Source organism: Grampus griseus (genome assembly GCF_964374135.1).
Source record: "Grampus griseus genome assembly, chromosome: 4".
NCBI classification, from domain to species: domain Eukaryota; kingdom Metazoa; phylum Chordata; class Mammalia; order Artiodactyla; family Delphinidae; genus Grampus; species Grampus griseus.
In genome coordinates, this window is record NC_138997.1 from 5634263 (window position 1) to 5654121 (window position 19859).

Genomic DNA, 19859 nt, shown 5'->3' on the forward strand with positions numbered 1-19859 from the left:
CTCCTTTGACATTCTTTTTCCCACAAATTCTGAGTATCTAGGGAGCTCTGGAGCTGGAGAAGCCTCCTTTTAAGTGCTCATCTTAAGGTAGCTCTCTAGTTTCTTGACAGGGCCCTAACTCTGTCTTCTGCCAAGCCTTGATTGTCAAAGAAAGTGGCACACGTTGCTTACATGCAGGTAGCCAAGGATGCCATCCACTATGTTGAAATGTTCTCATTATAAGGAAAGAAGTTTTGCTCATTCTTTACTAGCAAAAGCTGGGTTGCATCTGAACGCTCGATTTGCTTTTCTGTGAATCCTGTTTCTTTCTTTGCTTTGACCACTGTGCCTCTGAAAATTAAACTTGTAGTAAATCTCCATATATGCGTTTTTGTGGATTTAGTAGTTTTCTACCCTTCTTTTCATGTGTCCTGATTTTCTCAATTTCCTATTTTATCTGTTTTGAGTGTGTGTGTGTACACACACACACACATATACACATACATACCTATATATACACACACATATATATACGTGAAAAAGGGGTCAAATAATTTAAAAAGGACATAGAAAATTTTCAAATACAAACATGTATCATCATCTCCTTTACCTGCTTTGTGTTTTGCTGTCTCTTATGCATGACTTGCACTGGGATCCTTTTCCGTACCCTCCCCAGCACACTATGCTCAACCCATGGGGGCATGAACACACTCTATTACAATTGTCTGTTTTCTCCTCTGCAGCCTCTGCTCCAGCGGTTCCCAAACATAAGCCTGCATCAGACTCACACAGAGGGCCGGGGCCAGTTAAACTAGGGGCTGGGCCCCCCTCCCAGAGCTTCTGATTCAGTATGTCTAAGTTGGGTCCCAATGGTTTGCATGTCGAACAAATTCCCACTTGATTCTGATGCTATGGGTGCAGGGACTATCTTTGGGAACCATGGATTTAGCTGGGTTTCATTTCCTATCCTGTCATTTTTAAGTGAATTGCAACTAGATGAGAAATTTGAGGTTTCATCAAAGATGAAAACTGTAAAAGACAATTGTATTTTTTATTTCCTCCAATCAAGTTGTCACGTTTGGGAACCCCTGTCCCAAACGGTTTCAGGAGCCAAGAGGAAATTATTTGTACCCGTCGTTCACCCCAGGGTCCATTCTACTGAGTCCAGATCACAGACGTACCACCAAGTGGGCTGCTACCCGAACTATGATTCTTATGACACATGTGTCTTCTGGGGGTCAATTTGTTCACCCAAGATTGAGCTGGAAATCAGTGATTCTCAGCCCTAACTGTGCATGAGAATCATCTAGGATGCTTTTATAGATGTGCCTGTGCTGAGACATCGCTTCCAGAGGGATCTGGATGAAGCCCTGGCAGCAACATTTTTTTTTTTTTTTTAATTTCCCAGGTGAATCTAATGTGCAGGCCAGACTGAGAGCCACTGGGTGAGGTGAGCTCTCTAGGTCTTTCCAGCTCTACCTGGTAGGATTTTGAGGCTTTCAAGTGCTGAATGGAACCACGACTTCTCAACCATGGGACATTTTGACAGTGTATATGACTTCTATTCCATTCTAGTTATTATTTTTTCTTTCTTTCCTCCTCCTTAATTTTTTCCCTTGGTACTGGCTGAGAGTGTGGCAAAACACCTTAGTTAACACCCTCGGAGAGCTGTGAGCTAGCCTGAACCCCAAAATCCCTAAAATAAAGACACCAGAATTTGTTAAGGTGAGGCTCAGAGGGCCAAACAAGAACAAAGTGGTGCAACTTCGGCAGAAAAGAGGGAGGTTTTGATTATTATTTATTAGATAACCATGAAGGAAAGAGGAAAGGTTTTAGTCTAATGTCTAAAGTAAAGGCCATCTCCAAGAAGCTACCCAAACCCAGGACTCCGGGATTATGGCATCTTCAGTCTGCAAAAACATGCAAGCGAGTGGAGGGGAACCAAGAGTCCTCTGGAACAGAGGCGGGAGGAAGGTCATGGTGCTGAGTTTGAGACGCTCAGAGGCCTATAAACGGAAGGCAACTCCCTGGGGCTGCTCCAGAGCCATTTTAATTTCTGAACTGAATTAGACACTGTATTTAAATTTACCTATGTCTGAGGATGGGTGCAGAAGATGTGAAATGAATGTATAACTACTCTGCAACAGTTACAAGGAAGACGAGAACTCAGATATGGTGATTAAGAATGGAGGGGGAAAAAAAAAAGAATGGAGGAAATGCTCAAGCTATAAATACATTCTCAGAGACATATCATGATTTGGTAGCAACAAGCACTGTACCCAATATTCATCAGCATATGTACACAGTGTGCATTTCCTGTTTGCATAAATATATGAATATATAGGTTTAAAAAGGAACTTATGTGACAGAAAGAAGAAAGAGGAGGAGACCTTCAAGATGGCGGAGGAGTAAGACGCGGAGATAAACTTCCTCCCCACAAATACATCAGAAATACATCTACACGTGGAACAACTCCTACAGAACACCTACTGAACGCTGGCAGAAGACCTCAGACCTCCCCAAAGGCAAGAAAGTCCCCACGTACCTGGAAGGGATTAAGAGCGCTGCTTAAAGGAGCTCCAGAGATGGGTGCGAGCCGCAGCTAAAAGTGCGGACCCCAGAGACGGGCTTGAGACGCTGCTGCTGCCGCCACCAAGAAGCCTGTGTGCGAGCACAGGTCACTATCCACACCCCCCTTCCGGGGAGCCTGTGCAGCCCACCACTGCCAGGGTCCCGGGATCCAGGAACAACTTCCCCGGGAGAACGCACGGCAGGCCTCACGCTGCTGCAACGTCACGCCGGCCAGCGCCTCACGCTGGTGCAACGTCACGCCGCCTCTGCCGACGCAGGCCCGCCCCGCACTCCGCGCCCCTCCCTCCCCACCGGCCTGAGTGAGCCAGAGCCCCCGAATCGGCGGCTCCTTTAACCCCGTCCTGTCTGAGCGAAGAACAGACGCCCTCAGGCGACCTACACGCAGAGGCGGGGCCCAATCCAAAGCTGAGCCCCGGGAGCTGTGAGAACAAAGAAGAGAAAGGGAAATCTCTCCCAGCAGCTTCAGAAGCAGCGGATTAAATCTCCACAATCAACTTGATGTACCTGCATCTGTGGAATACCTAAACAGACAACGAATCATCCCAAACTGAGGAGGTGGACTTTGGGAGCAACTGTAGACTTGGGGTTTGGTTTCTGCATCTAATATGTTTCTGGCTTTATGTTTATCTTTAGTATTTAGAGTTTAATATCATTGGTACATTTGGTTATTAATTTCGTGGCTCTCTTCCTTTATTTTATATATATTTTTTCCTTTTGCTTTTTTTGTGAGTGTGTATGCTTCTTTGTGTGATTTTGTCTGTATAGCTTTGCTTTTACCATTTGTCCTAGGGTTCTGTCTGTCTGGTTTTTTTTTTTTTGTATACTTTATAGTGCTTGTTATCATTGGTGGACTTGTTTTTTTGGTTTCGTTGCTCTCTTCTTTCCTTTCTTTTTTAAATTACTTTTTAATTATTTTTAATAATCTTGTCTTTTTATTTTAATAACTTTATTTTCTCTCTTCCTTCCTTCCTTCCTCCCTCCCTCCCACCCTCCCTCCTCTCTCTCTCTCTCTCTCTCTCTCTCTCTCTCTTTCTCCCTTTTCTTCTAAGCCATGTGGTGGACAGAGTCTTTGTGCTTCAGCCAGGTGTCAGGCCTGTGCCTCTGATGGGGGAGAGCTGAGTTCAGGACATTGATCCACCACAGTCCTCCAAGCTCCATGTAATATCAAACAGCAAAAGCTCTCCCAGAGATCTCTATCTCAACGCTAAGATCCAGTTCCACTCAATGACCAGCAAGCTGCAGTGCTGGACACCCCATGCCAAACAACTAGCAAGACAGGAACACAGCCCCACCCATTAGCAGAGAGGCTGCCTAAAATCATAATAAGGTCACAGGCAACCAAAAACACATCACCGGAGGCAGTTCTGCCCACCAGAAAGTCAAGATCCAACCTTATCCACCAGAACACAGGCACCAGTCCCCTCCACCAGGAAGCCTACACAACCCACTGAACCAACCTTAGCCACTGGGGGCAGACACCAAAACAACGGGAACTACGAACCTGCAGCCTGCAAATAGGAGACCCCAAACACAGTAAGTTAAGCAAATGAGAAGACAGAGACACACAGCAGATGAAAGAGCAAGGCAAAAACCCACCAGACCTAACAAATGAAGAGGAGATAGGCAGTCTACCTGAAAAAGAATTCAGAGTAATGATAGTAAAGATGATCCAAAATCTTGGAAATAGAATGGAGGAAATACAAGAAACATTTCACAAGGGCCTAGAAAAATTAAAGAGCAATCAAACAATGATGAACAACACAATAAATGAAATCTAAAATTCTCTAGAAGGAATCAATAGCAGAATAACTGAGGCAGAAGAATGGATAAGTGATTTGGAAGATAAAATAGGGGAAATAAGTACCACAGGGCAGAAAAAAGAATGAAAAGAATTGAGGACAGTCTCAGAGACCTCTGGGACAACATTAAATGCACCAACATTCGAATTACAGGGGTCCCAGAAGAAGAAAAGAAAAGGACTGAGAAAATATTTGAAGAGATTATATAGTTGAAAATTTCCCTAATATGGGAAGGAAATAGTCAATCAAGTCCAGGAAGCACAGAGAGTCCCATACAGGATAAATCCAGGGAGAAACACGCCAAGACACATATTAATCAAACTGTCAAAAATTAAATACAAAGAAAAAATATTGAAAACAGCAAGAGAAAAACAACACACAAGGGAATCCCCATAAGGTTAACGGCTGATCTTTCAGCAGAAACTCTGCAAGCCAGAAGGGAGTGGCAGGACATATTTAAACTCATGAAAGGGAAAAACCTACAACCAAGATTACTCTACCCAGCAAGGATCTCATTCAGATTCAATGGAGAAATTAAAACCTTTACAGACAAGCAAAAGCTAACAGAATTCACACCAGCGAACCAGCTTTACAACAGATGCTAAAGGAATTTCTCTAGGCAGGAAACACAAGAGAAGGAAAAGACCTACCAAAACAAACCCAAAACAATTAAGAAAATGGTAATAGGAACATACATATCAATAATTACCTTGAATGTAAATGGATTAAATGCTCCAACCAAAAGACAGACTGGCTGAATGGATACAAAACCAAGACCTGTATATATGCTGTCTATAAGAGACCCACTTCAGACCTAGGGACACATACAGACTGAAAGTGAGGGGATGGAAAAAGATATTACATGCAAATGGAAATCAAAAGAAAGCCTGAGTAGCAATTCTCATATCAGACAACATAGCCTTAAAATAAAGAATATTACAAGAGACAAAGAAGGACACTACACAATGATCAAGGGATAAATCCAAGAAGAAGATATAATTGTAAATATTTATGCACCCAACATAGGAGCACCTCAATACATAGGCAAATGCTAACAGCCATAAAAGGGGAAATCGAAAGTAACACAATCATAGTAGGGGAATTTAACTCCCCACTTTCACCAATGGACAGATCATGCAAAATGAAAATAAATAAGGAAATACAAGCTGTAAATGATACATTAAACAAGATGGACTTCTCTGATATTTGCAGGACAATGCATCCAGAAATAACAGAATACACTTTCTTCTCAAGTGCTTATGGAACATTCTCCAGGATAGATCATATCTTAGGTCACAAATCAAGCACTGGTAAATTTAAGAAAATTGAAATCGTATCAAGTATCTTTCCAACAACAACGCTATGAGACTAGATATCAATTACAGGTTAAAAACTGTAAAAAATACAACTACATGGAGGTTAAACAACACACTAATAAAAACCAAGAGATAACTGAAGAAATCAAAGAGGAAATAAAAAATACCTAGAAACAAATGACAATGAAAACATGACAACCCAAAACCTATGGCATTCAGCAAAAGCAGTGCTAGGAGGGAAGTTTATAGCAATACAGTCCTACCTCAAGAAACAAGAAAAATCTCACACAAACAACCTAACCTTACAGCTAAAGCAATTAGAAAGAAGAACAAAAAAACCCCCGAAAGTTAGCAGAAGGAAAGAAATCATAAAGATCACATCAGAAATAAATGAAAAAGAAATGAAGGAAACAATAGCAAAGACCAATAAAACTAAAAGCTGGTTCTCTGAGAAGATAAACAAAATTGATAAACCATTAGCCAGACTCATCAAGAAAAAAAAGGGAGAAGACTCAAATCAACAGAATGAGAAATGAAAATGGAGAACTAACAACTGACACTGCAGAAATACAAAGGATCATGAGAGATTACTACCAGTAACTCTAATGCCAATAAAATGGACAACCTGGAAGAAATGGACAAATTCTTAGAAAAGCACAACCTTCTGAGACTGAATCAGGAAGAAATAGAAAATATAAACAGACCAATCACAAACACTGAAATTGAGACTGTGGTTAAAGTCTTCCAACAAACAAAAGCCCAGGACCAGATGGCTTCACAGGCGAATTCTATCAAACATTTAGAGAAGAGCTAACACCTATCTTTCTTAAACTCTTTCAAAATATAGCAGAGGGAGGAACACTCCCAAACTCATTCTACGAGGCCACCATCACCCTGAAACCAAAACCAGGCAAAGATGTCACAAAGAAAGAAAACTACTGACCAATATCACTGATGAACAGAGAGGCAAAAATCCTCAACAAAATACTAGCAAACAGAATCCAGCAGCACATTAAAAGGATCATACAGTGTGATCAAGATTCTTCAGTATATGCAAATCAAACAATGTGCTACACCATATTAACAAACTGAAGGAGAAAAACCACATGATCATCTCAATAGATGCAGAAAAAAAAAACTTTTGACAAAATTCAACACCCATTTATGATATAAACCCTCCAGAAAGTAGGCATAGAGGGAACTTGTCTCAACATAATAAAGGCCATACATGACAAACCCACAGCCAACATCGTTCTCAATGGTGAAAAACTGAAACCATTTCCTCTAAGATCAGGAACAAGACAAGGTTGCCCACTCTCACCACTCTTATTCAACATAGTTTTGGAAGTTTTAGCCGCAGCAGTCAGAGAAGAAAAAGAAACAAAAGGAATCCAAATTGGAAAAAAAGAAGTAAAGTTGTCATTGTTTGCAGATGACATGATACTAGACATACAGAATCTTAAAGATGCTACCAGAAAACTACTAGAGCTAATCAATGAATTTGGTAAAGTAGCAGGATACAAAATAAATGCACAGAAATCTCTGGCATTCCTATACACTAATGATGAAAAATCTGAAAGAGAAATTAAGGAAACACTCCCATTTACCATTGCAACCAAAGGAATAAAATGCCTAGGAATAAACCTACCTAAGGAGACAAAAGACCTATATGCAGAAAACTATAAGACACTGATGAAAGAAATTAAAGATGATTCAAACAGATGGAGAGATATACCATGTTCTTGGATTGGAAGAATCAACACTGTGAAAATGACTCTACTACCCAAAGCAATCTACAGATTCAATGCAATCCCTATGAAACCACCAACGGCATTTTTCACAGAACTAGAACAAAAAAATTCACAATTTGGATGGAAACACAAAAGACCCTGAATAGCCAAAGCAAACTTGAGAAAGAAAAACAGAGCTGGAAGAATTAGCCTGTCTTCAGACTACACTACAAAGCTACAGTAATGAAGACAGTATGGTACTGGCACAAAAACAGAAATATAGATCAATGGAACAGGATAGAAAGCCCAGAGATAAACCCACACACATGTGGTCACCTTACTTTTGATACAGGAGGCAAGAATATACAATGGAGAAAAGACAGCCTCTTCAATAAGTGGTGCTGGGAAAACTGGACAGCTACATGTAAAAGAATGAAATAAGATCACTTCCTAACACCATACACAAAACTAAACTTCAAATGGATTAAAGACCTAAATGTAAGGGCAGACACTATAAAACTCTTAGAGGAAAACATAGGCAGAACACTCTATGACATAAATCACAGCAAGATCTTTTTTTGACCCACCTCCTAGAGAACTGGAAATAAAAACAAAAATACACAAATGGGGCCTAATGAAACTTCAAAGTTTTGCATAGCAAAGGAAAACATAAACAAGACAAAAGGACAACCCTCAGAATAGGAGAAAATATTTGCAAATGAAAAAACTGAAAAAGGATTAATCTCTCAAATTTACAAGCAGCCCATGCAGCTCAATATCAAAAAAACAACCCATCCAAAAATGGGCAGAAGACCTAAATAGACATTTCTCCAAAGAAGCTATACAGATTGCCAAAAAACACATGAAAGAATGTGCAACATCACTAATCATTAGAGAAATGCAAATCAAAACTACAATGAGGTATCACCTCACACTGGTCAGAATGGCCATCATCAAAAAATCTAGAAACAATAAATGTTGGAGAGGATGTAGAGAAAAGGGAACCCTCTTGCACTGTTGGTGGGAATGTAAATTGATACAGCCACTATGGAGAACAGTATGGAGGTTCCTTAAAAAACTAAAAATAGAACTACCATACGACCCAGCAATCCCAGTACTGGGCACATACCCTGAGAAAACCATAATTCAAAAAGAGTCACATCCCCCCCTGCAGCAGCCCCTCCAACCCTCATTCTTTAAGCTGAAATCCTACCACTGGGGTAGAGGTCTGGGAATAGGCATCTCAGAACACCTGTGCCACCCAGAGTCCACGGTGGGGCAGAGGTCAGCGTGCTCGTGAAGGACGGGGCTCAATGCCTCCAGCACAATGCTGCCACCGCCACCGTCCAGTCCTGGCCATGTGACAGCCCACAGCTGACTGGGCAGCAGGCCTGGGTTGGCTGGCTCAACTCCAGCCAAGGCTGCCTGCATACATTTCTCTGGACATCCTACAGCTAATTTTGTTACAACTGCACAGTGGCTGCTGCCATTTTGTATTAAACATTTCGTGAAGCAAAAGAAAGAAAAAATAGAGTCACATACCACAATGTTCACTGCAGCTCTATTTACAATAGCCAGGACATGGAAGCAAGCTAAGTGTCCATCGACAGATGAATGGATAAAGAAGAAATGGCACATATATGCAATGGAATATTACTCAGCCATAAAAAGAAACGAAATTGGGTTATTTGTAGTGAGGTGGATGGACCTAGAGACTGTCATACAGAGTGAAGTAAGTCAGAAAGATAAAAACAAACACCATATGCTAACACGTATATATGGAATCTAAAAAAAAAAAAAAAAAGGTTCTAATGCACCCAAGGGCAGGACAGGAATAAAGACACAGACGTAGAGAATGACTTGAGGACACGGGGAGGGGAGGGTAAGCTGGGATGAAGTGAGAGAATAGCATTGACATATATACACTAGCAAATGTAAAATAGATAGCTAGTGGGAAGCAGCCACATAGCTGCTTCCCACAGGGAGATCAACTCGGTGGTTTGTGACCACCTAGAGGGGTGGGACAGGGAGGGTGGGAGGGAGGTACAAGAGGGAGGGGATATGGGGATATATGTACACATATACCTGATTCACTTTGTTATACAGCAGAAACTAACACACCATTTTAAAGCAATTATACTCTAATGAAGATGTCTTAAAAAAAAAGGAGAGAGGGTGTTTTTCTTTTTCGCATATTGCCAAACAGATATAAGTTCATTAGAGAAGGGTTATAGTTCAAAATAACTGTAATCCTGAACACATATTGCTCTTAAATTAGAAGCAGATAAACTTGATCTAATCGCTATTCCTTCTCACTCAGTATTTTGCACTTTGCTGTGACTGGGCATTTAACAATCTTGGAAATTACCAAAGAAAAGATAAATGTAGCACAGTATAAAGAGCTTTGTAATATGTAGACATTGACTTTTACCTCTGAAGGAGATTTGTACTTCTATGTACCTTTGCCTGAAGCTTTCTGAGGTTGGAAAATTCCTGCTTGATTCAAATCTACTTTAAGACGTTTTTATAAGCAGAAAAAATTCTGTTTTTTTTCCTTTCTAAATGTACTACTTGTTACATCATTTGTCTACAGAATACATATTCTTTCCAAAAATCAGAGTTACTTGGTTAGCCAAATTAGAAGGTAATGAATCAACCCACTTGGTTTTGGTCATGTAAGATAATTTAACAGTCAAGACAATCAGTATTATTGATGACACTGTCATTTCATTCCTGGAAAGATTATCTCCCAATTCAGAACAATTAGAAAAAAGCCTGCATGTCTTTCAAAGATAGAAAAAAAAAAGATATAAATTGCCACTTCTGCTAGCCTTTCAAGTTTTTTCTTATATGTTTCATGTGTGTGTGTGTATATATATATCTCAGTGCCTTCATTTATTGTTTTTGTTCATTCAATATACAAATTACTGAGCTAAATGCTGAAATTCTATGTGAAATCACACCAAACATTTATAACATTAAAATGTGGTGTCATCAATGTTTATCTTTTTGAGAACCTTTACTCTGTGAAATAAAGTAGCATCGTGTATATCTGAATTTTTGCCGAGGACTGCAATGAATTCAATTATTCACTTGGAGGAAAGAAATTAGTTTTAAACATTGTATTAGACTAGCAACGCACCTATTTGCAACACACATCCATTTTTCTCATTTTTGATCACATAAATGAAGAGAGGGCCACTTCACCTTTTGCAGCCTGCCTGCTCTAAGTAGCGAGAAAGCAAGAATTGAAAGTGAGACCTTGTGACTCTGTGTCGAGTCACCCCGAGTAACTCATCTCTGGAGGGTCACCAGCAATGTTCATGCCTGTATTTCCTACCAACTCAGCCGTTATTAAAATGAACAGGAGAAAGGTTGTTATTAATTCCTACAAGACTCAGCAAAACAAAGGCAAAGGCATAAGGAAGACAATAAATTCGTGAACTTCCTTAAGAGTCTGTTACCTCTTGGAAATGAATGCTTCTCTTTAGGTCACTTCGGATAAACTTTCTCACCTGAATGTTGAAGACGGTGAACAGCTTATCTTTTACTCATGGAATGGATGTTGACAAAGAATGTCAGTTTCATTTTTTTTACAGAAAAACTAATAGAAGTAATAGAATATGTAACAAAATTTTAAAAAATCTACTACTGAGTGAATATAAATCTAGGACTAACAAATAGAAAATAGAAGGACACAGGCTATTAACTATTACAAAGAATTGCTTTCACAATTAGAGGCTCTGGAAGGAAAGAGGCTCCCAGGAAATGATATGTCCAAGGAAGAGATAATGTAACCAAGCAGGACCCTACGAGCGTTTCTGGGGATGGACCCCTCCACCATATCCTCTGATGTAGCTCCTCTCGGAAATACTTGGATAACAGTATCTGATGCACATTTCCTGAGTTGTTTTACAGATGCTAAAATCACCACCAAATGGAAGAAATTAATTACTTGACAACCATGAGCACGTAGCCCCCAGACCTACTGGCACTAAAGATCGATAATGTTAACCCCCGTGACACCATCCAGTTACCTCACCGCCAACCAATCAGAGAATTGCGCATGAGCTGATCACATACCCTGTGACCCACTCCCTCGCCTTGACTTTAAAAATGCTTTGCTGAAACACACTGAGGAGTTCGGATTTTGAGCACTGGCTGCCCCGGACTCCTTGCTTGGCGTCTGCAATAAACGCTGCACTTTCCTTCATCACAACCCGGTGTCAGTAGATTGGCTTTACTGCGTGCAGGAGAGCAGACCCAAGTTTGGTTTGGTAACAATAGATAATAAGAGTGCTGATATTCAAGGATTCTCAAAGAGCAAACTGGAAAGCAACCTGGATGGTCCATGAATCTAGGAACCCAGTCTTCCCAATGACCATCATAATTGCCTAAAAGGGGAAGGTAAAGAGAAGTATGCTTTTTCCTCTAAATACATATTTAGAGAGAAAAACTACTCAGTGAAATGTTATTTTGCTTTAAAAATCTTAATTTGTAAAGCATATTTGTCTTAGTTTTTATATTTCAAAATGTAAATTCAAAATGTAAATGTGAAGTGTGTCCCTGGGGACACACAGGGACACATACATGAAACTGTGCTAAGTGTGAAACCTGGCTACTTCATGATGTCACTCCTTTAGGTCCCTGTTCAGTTGCCCTCCTTTGGTCATATCTGCATTTAAACGACGAGCTGCAGAGGGAAATTGCACTTCCTGCAGCTGTGGCCCCATAAACTCAGTTATGAGTCTCAGCAGCACTTTCAATGTGCTTTTCTCTCTTGTTATTCTTAGCACTGCCAGACTTAGAAAAAATATACAGGATGCCCAGTAAAATTTGAATTTCAGATAAACAACGAATACTTTTTACTGTATGAGTGTGCCCCAGTGACAAACTATTTGTTGTTTATCTGAAATTCAAATTTCCCTAGATGTTTGATCCTGCAAAACTCCCTCATTCCACGAGGCCATAAAAAGAAAATTTTATAATCTGTAGATCTGCATTTGTTCACATCTACCGTTTCCTTGTTCTCTTCTACTGGAAAGAAAGACACACCTATTTTCCTCACCACAGTGATCCTTCTATTTTGGGCTCTGGGTCCCATCCTTTTCTACCTTCCCTGTGGGACCTCAATAAATAAGCAATCCCCCCAGTTTCCTACATCTTCAACATCTTTGAGCCCAAGGGTTCTCTAAATAAAAAGCACAAACAGGCCCCCCAATTCCTCTCTCCCTCCACCTGGTCTACTCTCTCTTTCCTTCACACAGTCCAGGGTTTCTACCTGCTCCTTTTCCTTTCCCAGGGCCATTAAATGTTGCTGTTCCATGGGGCTCCCCGTGCCCTTATCCTCTCAGTTTGCAGTTTTCTCTGGGAGATCTTGCCAATCACCACCTATCGGCTCAAGACCCCCTAGTCTTCATCTAAAGTTGCAATGCCACTTCTGACCTCTAGACCTATATATGTCTCTTTGATCTCTCTCTTTGGATGTTTGTTTTGTGCCTCAAACTATCATGTCTAAAACTGAACTCCTCTCCTTTTCTGCTTCTCAGTGTGTTCTCTCCACAGTAAATGGTACTAGAATCTACCCAGTTTTCTAAATCAGAAACTTGAGATCAGATCTATAGGTACTTAATCATCAAGTCCTGTTTGATTTACTTTCAAAATACTTTAAAAAATCCACCTACTTCTTTTTATTCTCATGGCCACCATCACCTCTTTCCTGAGACACCGCGCTGGCTTTCTAACCGGGTTCATTCAGCTTCCGTCTTGCCCTTCCTATCTGTTTTCCAAAAGTAGCTTGAGTATTCTTCCAAAACACAAAAGTGACAGTGTTGTTCTTTTACTTAAAAGTCTACGGAAACTTCGCCTTGTCATTGGAACACTGTCCAAACGCCTAACTGTGGCTGATAAAGACCCCGTGGTTGGCTCCCATCCCCTCCTCCTGCTTCCCTGAGGGGCTACAGGGAATCACTCATCTCTGCGTGCTCACTTGTATCTCTTCTCTTTGCTTCTCCTTTGAATTGTTCCTTAATTATTAGTTTCACAGGGAAACCTGCTTTGTTCTACTAGATCAGTATGTTCCTTTAGCTTTGTTTATTCATGTTTTTTTTTTTTTACATTTGCCTATTTGATTATTTGTTTTACCACCTGGAATATAAGTTCATTAGGGATGAGACCATTACTGCATTTTCCACTGTATTTCCAGCTTCTAGCACCTAGCTGTGATACAGAGTAAATTCCCAAGAAATAGTTGCTCAATGTGTGAATAAATAAGTGGGCACACAGATATGATGACAGGGATAAGAAAAAGGTCCATTTTAAGCACAATTTTCTTAGGGGCTCAGGCCTATGATTCAAAAATAATCTAAATCAATTTTCTAAACCTCAGTGCTTTGTCAAAACGCATGATTCTGTTGCTTTTGAAAGGCAGTCTTCTGCTATGAACACTTGGGAGTTTTAGAAATTTTGTCTCTACTTTCCCATACCCAGATCAAAATTATTGCAACAATTAAACAACTCAACATATAGACTATTTTTTATCATTTTCTCATCCAATTTGCCTCAAAATTTTTTCTTAATGAAGGTGAAGGCTAGAGAAAAATAACATAAAGTATACCTTCAAGTTCACCATCCAACCCAAGATAGATCTAAAATATTACCAGGAATTATTATTTACTTTTGGGCTCTTCCTGTTTTAATGAAACCATTGAAAGAATTTAATATTCCCTCCGTCACCCAATTCCCATTATAGTACCCATGTTTTTTGCAAGTCTCCTCTCTTAGGTTTCACTGATTACAAAGCCATTCCAAAAGTTCCGTGTGAGCCACTGCTAAATTCCCAAGTTATTCTGAGTACTGCGTAGGGCACAGAATAGGTGTGAAACATGAGTCCTACCTTCAAGGAGCTTGTTGTGTAGAGAAAAGGGAACCAACACACTTGAAACCACTAAAAAAATGACTGAATACTAAAGACGTGATGTTGAGAATAAAGGTTATGGGAATTGTAGGAAGGAAAATGTCACCATGGACCAGAATACTTTGGAAAAGCTTCATGGACGAGGATAAACATGAGAAAGCATATCTAAATATGGGCGTTTGGAGAGGAAGAGAAAGACATTTAGGAAGGAAAGAACTGCATTTGATGGTGGTTGAACACTACTACCTTTTTTTTTTTTAACTGAAGTATAGTTGATTTACAATGTTGTGTTAATTTCTGCTGTACAGCAAAGTAATTCAGTCATACATATACATATATATATTCTTTTTTATATTCTTTTCCATTATGGTTTATCCCAGAGCATTGAATATAGTTCACTGTGCTGTATAGTAGGACCTTGTACTGCATTTTTTTTGTTTTTTCCTGCTCATAATTCTTTCCCCACTTCTTCCGGTATAGTGCTGTTCTTTTTGGTGTTCACGTGTTCTTTCCCCAATTCGTAAGGTTCTGAAGGGGTTGCCCATAGCCATATTTTAAATCCAACCTTCCCACCCAAGGACTGGGTCCAAGCATAACGACTCATGCCCTGGTGACAGCGATTAGCCCATGGATGTGACCTAAGGCAGGTGAATTCTATTCCTTCTCTGGGATTTCATGTAACTGCTTGAAGAGAACATTTCCCTTTTCTGTTAAGCCACTGCTGGTAAAATGTAAGCCTGCCACTGTCTCTGTCCACAATGTTTCTTCCCTCTGCTGTATAGAGGAAGCTTGTCTGCAGTCAGAGAAAATAAGAACCACACAGAGAAGGAGAGAGAGTGAGGGAACCACATTGCTTGACTCTCTGGAGGCCCTGAGGGCACCTGTGTACCCAGATTTTCTATTTCTGTGGCTAAGACATCAAGCTCATTTGAACTGGTTTCAGCCAATCTTAACCTGAGAGATGAGTCCTGACCAAAACGGGGGGTAAACGGTGGATGTGGAGAGAGAACAGACGTGTAGAGTCATAAAGGGATGGTGGTAACGAGTAAGAAGACCCAGATCAAAGCAGTATCTGGAGGAAGTGGCAGAACTTGGTTGGGACCAGATATACCCAATGAGAAGAAAACACTGTCAAAACTGGAATTCAGGGGATCTGTGAACTCACTGACAGAAGTGGGTATAGATGGGATGAGGAAGCGTGTTTGAAGGGAAACAATAGTCAAACCATGACAGCTGAGTTCCTGGTAAAGTTGGGACTTTGTCAGTCTATGGTTTTAGCTTGATGACCTGTCCCACACTGGTATGACAGCATGAAATACAGGAAAGTGATCTGATTTGGTGCTTTTTGTGTCAGCACTCCGCAGAGGATGACAGAAAACTCTAATTACGCTTCCCAAACTCAGCCTTTCCCACAGAAAGCCCAGGGAGAATCTGTAGCATCGAACAGTGGTTCTCAAAACGTGGTCCCTGGATCAACTGCATCTGTATCACTTGGGAATGTTTTAGAAACTCAAAGTCATGGGCACAACCCCAGAGGAAGGGCATCAGAATCGCTGGGGGTGGGGACAGTGGTCTGCCTTTTACAGGCTCGTGAAGAATATTCTTTACATGGGACTCCACTGCAGGAGAGGTAATCCACCACTTACTGCTATGATTTCACATAGGAAGAATGACTCCCTTCAAAAAATTTATTTTCCCTAAATCTATTCAATCAAAAACTGTATGCTGAGTATGTGCTATCTATCAGGCACTGTTCCAGGCACTTTGGATGCTGCAGGGAGCAAACCTGATACCGTCAAACACAAAAATACATAGATGTTGGCAATTAAAAATTATGCTATGGTAACTGAATCACAATGCTGTCCACCTGAAACTAACACAACATTGTAAATCAACTATAGTCCAATAAAATAAAAAAAATGCTGCTATGGAAGTGAAGGGGACCTGAGTGTCAGTTAGGGAATCACAAAAGTTTCCCTAAAGAAATGACATTTAAGTCAAGAAAGAATGACCAGGAGTTAGCCTGGTGAAGGGCAGAGTAGGTAACGTGAAGGCATCCCAGGCCCTGAAAGGGACAGGCCTGGCTCTTTCAGAGACCTGAAGACAGCCCGGCATGAGTAGGTCGGTTAATGATGCTTTTGAAGCTGGGTAGGCAGGTCAGATAGATCATGCAGGCCCTTGTGAATCCTATTAAAGATTTTGAACTTGCCACTGACAGCAACTAAGAGGCTACTGACAAGTTTCACGCATGAGCTAACATGATTTTTTTTAATGTAAATTTTCTTTAAAAAAAAGGCAAAGCCTTTCCTACTCCACAAGTGTGGGTGTGATAGTATGATGATTTAAATTCCCTCTAGGTTATAGGAAGGTAGTAGAGAAACTTTCTCTGCGCGAGGCTTTGATGAAGGTCAAGAGTGGGTAGAGCGTCCCTGTGGGACTAAATGCCAGGAAGAAAAAAGGAAGAAGGGCTTAGGAGCTTCTGCTTTGTGGTTGTAGCTGAGACTCATCCTGCCTGTCCATGTCAAGCGGCAGGAGTGCGAGTTCATCTTCCTCTGTACGCAGGGGACCCTGGTGCTCGGGCTGGGTCCATACAGAGGCTTTTTTCCTACACATGATCTCATACAGAGACTTCATTCACTTTCCAGGCATCTCAGTCACCTCCCTGAGAATGATACCCAAATCTATATGTCCTCCGTGACCTTGAGATTTTCATTTTTAATATCCTGATGCGATTGCCCTGTGCTCATACATGACGCTAATGACCATTGCAAACACGCAGCTGTTTAGTGTTGGTCTGTGTATATAGTTCACTACTGCTTGAAAAATCACACAGACCCAGCCGTGACTGCCCTCCTGCATTTCAGTGACGTGACTCACGTTATCTGCTCGACAGTCGACCCTGGGACGGCACTGTCACCACAAATAGCCTGCCTGCAATTAAACTCATCATGTCTTTCCCTAACCAACTGGCCTCTGACCTCCTCTGCCTCTGTCAGTAACATCGGCTTTTACTACCTCCCAGCTTCCAAGGTCTGGAGTCTTTCCTGACTTCTTTGTCTTCTGCCCTCACCGACTGCAAGCACTAAGATTGCTCCTGATGGCCTGGGGGAGGGGGGTAATCCTGCTCACCTGGGGGGATCCCACTCACCTGGGGGGATGCAAATGCCTGCATGCCATTTGTTCCTCCCTTTCGTTCCCCTTTACCATCCTCATCCTACTCACCCCGAAGTAGGCTGCTTCCACCACATCACCACTCCTCCTCCTCAATCTAGGTCCCTTTCCGGTACATCACTGGTGTCACTGTGACTACTCTTACGAGTTGTTCTTCATCAAGCCTATTTGATTTAGCAAAGGCTGTTCTACATTATTTTTTTTACAGTGGAATCTTCTTTTTTTTCCTTAAAGGAATGTTATATAGAACCCCAACCCTCTGGTTAAAGATGGGCTAACGGGAACACAACTGCCTTGAACTGTCCTCGGCAGCCTCTTTGGCACCCAGAGGCTCAGAAAGGCAGTTTGAAAACAGGGGTGCACGGAACAGAGTTAAGCTCCTTGGAAGGATATGCATGTTTTCTTCACAATGTCTTTTTAAAAAATATTCTAGTTATCCATCTATGCAAACCTTCTAACCCAGTCACACAGTTCACAAAGAGTTCCCGGGTGCACAGTGGCATTCCCTAGTCCCTGCCTGGGCCCTGCCTTCAGGGCCTGGATGCAGGCCATGCATCTCTGCCAGGCTAACTTCTCCTCTTCTCAGCCCCAATCCCACCTCTCAAGGGGTTCTTGGATGATGTCAGCTCTCAGCAATTTTTCTTTCTTCAAATTCCTGTAGTATTCCTCTTCTTAATTAATTAATTTATTTATTTATTTTTGGCTGTGTTGGGTCTTCGTTTCTGTGCGAGGGCTTTCTCTAGTTGTGGCAAGCGGGGGCCACTCTTCATCGCGGTGCGCGGGCCTCTCACTATTGCGGCCTCTCTTGTTGTGGAGCACAGGCTCCAGACGCGCAGGCTCAGTAGCTGTGGCTCACGGGCCTAGTTGCTCCGCGGCATGTGGGATCTTCCCAGACCAGGTCTCGAACCCGTGTCCCCTGCATTAGTGGGCAGATTCTCACCCACTGCGCCACCAGGGAAGCCCAGTATTCCTCTTCTTAAACTTACCCTGTGCTATCTTGAACATTCATCTTTTCGGGTATACATTTGATTTCTTCCACTAGAAAACAGGCCACTTAAGGGAAGAATCAAGTCTTCTGTCACTTTATCCTCAGCTCCCAGTATAATATACGGCTCATAGGATTTGCTTAGTGGGTGTATTTTGACGATAACCCACAGTAAGAAATAAAGACTATAGGTCCATCGATCTCACTTTCATTAATAGAAGTCTATGTTAAATATTCTGTCTTTGAAAATGTTCCTCCAGAGCAGTGCTTTTAACTTCAGAGAGCCAGCCACTATGACTTTAATTACAATCATTACTTTTTTCTCCAATTACCGTTAAGCCTACAACTAGCTTTTCTGACTCTCTTTCATTAAATTACTCTGGAAGTAGATTTGGGGAATGACCACAGATGTCTATGACTGGGGAGTTCTTCATCTAGACTAGAAATAGTGCTTTAGTCCATCCCCAGACATTTTAGCAAAGTCACACTTAAATCATAGTCAAAAGATTACAAGAAACTTACTCGTATTAGCATCTAAGTCAAATGGTGTCACTTCTGTTTTAAACCACTTAGCGTGTTTTACAGGGCGCTCTCCACCTCTCTAGCCTCAGCTCCACCACCTCCCCCCCACCCCAGCAGCATTCAGCTCTCAGTTCCCTGGAACCCTGCTGGCATGCTGCCTGGATGGCCTTCCCTGCTCTTTCCTTGATCAGTTCCTGTCATGCTTGAGCCTCAGTCAGCTTGTCACTTCCTTAAGAGAGTCCTTCTCTGATCTCCCAGAATAGGTAAACCTTCCACATTATACGCTCCTACATTCCTTATCACAATTGTAACTAACTGTGAAATAGCTTTCGTGTCTGTTATTCCCATCAGATTGTAAGCTCTAGATGTCAGAGACCCTACAAATCTTATGCACTGTAATAGTTTCAGTGCCTGATGCATTATAAACGCCTGAGTGAATAAATGAACGAACATTTTATGAATGACTATTTCATAAAACTTTCAGAGGAACAAACCATTACAATGTTATTTACATCCAGAGCTTAATCCTCCTTCTCGTCCTGCCCTGAATGTACATAGGAGGTGTTCTCTGGGTCACGTGATTCACATGAACCATACATGTTTTATAAAATAACTTCAACTTTCATAAAAATAAGCCCCCAAAACCAAGCATTATGCAACAAAAACATCACTTGCTCCCGAACAGAATCCAAGCAACTTAAATGACTGGGTATAACAGGAAAATCCAAAATATTTGTTTTGTTTAACATTGTCTTATTTGTGCATACTAGCCTGGATAGTTACATCATTCTTTTAAATTTTAGGTTATTTTGAAAATTGTATCCAGTCGGGTAAAAAGTGCAAACAAGC

General features: G+C 41.2%; 1 protein-coding gene across 4 annotated transcripts in view; it reads right to left on the reverse strand.

The window, feature by feature from the left end:
- The window catches only part of MARCHF1 (membrane associated ring-CH-type finger 1), a gene marked incomplete at both ends in the record, with an annotated part of 462063 nt that overhangs the window by 64386 nt on the left and 377818 nt on the right, over positions 1 to 19859 (reverse strand). The window lies entirely within an intron of this gene.